Source organism: Haliaeetus leucocephalus, unplaced genomic scaffold (genome assembly GCF_000737465.1).
Source record: "Haliaeetus leucocephalus isolate CR32 unplaced genomic scaffold, Haliaeetus_leucocephalus-4.0 Scaffold336, whole genome shotgun sequence".
In the NCBI taxonomy this organism is placed as follows: Eukaryota; Metazoa; Chordata; class Aves; order Accipitriformes; family Accipitridae; genus Haliaeetus; species Haliaeetus leucocephalus.
The window spans coordinates 9,835-12,265 of record NW_010972772.1 but is presented as its reverse complement, the minus strand read 5'-3'; positions in this window follow the sequence as shown (position 1 = coordinate 12,265).

Below are 2,431 nucleotides of genomic sequence, written 5' to 3'. Positions count from 1 at the left end.
AGTATCAGGAGACCTCAGCATATACTGCCCTTTCCAATAGTTTTGCTAGCCAGCTTTATAATCCACCAATAGCAGTTTAGGGACAGCAACAAGGGAAATCGAGCAAGCCCCAGACTCTTCCCAGCTCTGCTGGTGATGGTCTCAGCTGTCCTTAACCACCTATGCCTGCAGCATGCTAACAGCAGACCAGAAAAATCACAGAATAGGAAAAAATTAATTTCCTATGTCATTTACCCCAGATAACTTCACTTGCTTTCTTGCACACTCTAGACAAAAAACAGACTCCACTCCAGTCATTTCCAGGAAACAAACAGCGTAATCTGAAAAACTTTCAATCTAAATCTGACACGTCTGAAGTATGGAAGAATCACCTGAAGTTTGACTGTGGTTAGTAGCTCAGATGTCAATAGAGGTGGCTGTGAGAATGACAGAGGGTGGTGGTATGCCAGCTAAGGCTGACGATGGTGCCTATTTCAAGGGAAAGGATTGAGCATACCGATGTTGCTCTCCTTTTCAGTCTGACAGCTTTCACATGGAAGGATCCCAGCCCTGTGGGAGATACACAGCACTGGTTAGCTCAGTGTAAACACCATATACCCTCCAGCCAGGAATTTCATAGAATCGCAGAATGGTTTGGGTTGGAAGGGACCTTTAAAAGTGATCTAGTCCAACCCCCCTGCAATGAGCAGGGACACCTTCAACTAGATCAGGTTGCTCAGAGCCTTTGTCCTTCGTTAAGTTTTAGCCAACAACACACTAGAGAAATTGCCTGATCTTGTAGCTGACCCTGCTTTCAGCAGGAGAGTGGACCAGAAGCCTCCTGAGGTACCTCCAAATCAAATTATCCTATGAGAGACAACACCTAGCCTAGTGAGACAGAAATGGAGCTGCCACTATAACAAGAAAACACAAGTCCTTGCAAGGAATTGCGACTTGGCCAAGGTGAAACAAGGAGCAGTAGAATGCATTAAGTAAATTGAAATGGATTTTTACATAATCATCTAAAAGGGATAAGAGATCAGGACTGCCATCCACTGGGAGTGAGCAGTACTGCAGAGGAGGAAAGTTTTGACAGCTGCCAACTGGGAGGTGTTCGGGTCCAGAGAGTACCAAGAGTCTCTACCACCCCTTCCCCCAACACCCCAGGCATTTTGCTGCCTCTATTCAAGCCGACCTCTCACAGGGTGCATCTGTGTAACATGGGAGCAGACTGATGTACCAAGACCTGAGCTGTGAGCAAGAGCTGTGGGAAGCTTCATTCGGGACCTCCACCCACACACCCTCTGCCCATTGGCTTGGGAGTTGCATTGAAATTCACTTCCCCCGCCTTGGAGCAGCCTGTTCTTGCTGCTCCCTGGCTGTTAGTTGAGTCTTTCTCAAGCCCTGACCTGACTATGACTGGACCAGGCCCTAAGGCTGTGCAGTACCCTGAGGCCCAAACTTGCAAACTAAGTGCTGTGAGTCTTACACCCTGGGGACCCCCTGGACTTCATGGCGAGTCCCTCAGCTATGTCCCCCTGGACACATCAAATGTGACCCAGCAGCAAACGAGGACTGATTCATAGTGACCCTGAGACTGTTGACCCAACTGAAGTGAGCCCAGGTGGGGCTCAGGCACCAAAGCACACAGCAGCGTGTCCAGCCCTGGGGTACCGGCTAGGCTCGGGAATCCTCACACACAGCAGTGTGCCCAGCTCCATGTACCATCAGGGCTTAAGGCCCTTGCACACAAACCCAGCCCTGATGCTCTTGGAGAGGCTTGGGGATCCTTCTCCCAACAGCAGGTCCAGCGGGTGCATTTGTGGGGCTCAGAGACCTTTGCATGCAGCAACATTGCTCTTACTGGTGCACTAGAGGGATTTGAGGATGCTTGCGCACAGCAGCTGACCCAGTGCCAGCGCATCAGTGGAGCCTGGAGACTCCTGTGCCGAGCAGCTTGCAGAGCTCTGAGCTACCAGTAAGGCTCAGGTATCCATGTACACAGCAGCATGTCCAGTGCCGGTCTACCAGCAGAGCTCAGGAAGCCTTGCACATAGCAGCCTTTTCTTCCCAAGGCTACTGGTGAGGCTCATGAATGCTTGCCCTGTGGGCTCCATGACCTGCTCTGTGGAACTGGCAAGGCTCAGCCACCCTCACACTCAGACACAGCTGCATGACCAACCCTGGGACACCAGTGAGACTCCGGTACCCTCACACACAGCAGCGTAGCTATGCCTGGTGCAGTGGCAGGGCTCAGAGACCCTGGCACACAGCAGGTTGCCCATCCCCAGGGTAACAGCAAGGCTCAGGAATCCCCACACTCAGCAGCATCTTCAGTCTGGGAGTACTGGCAAAACTTGGGAATCCTCACACAGAGCAGCACACATTTCCCAACTCTGGAAAACAGACAGGGGCTGAGAATCAATGCACGCAACAGCGTGCCTAGTTTCCC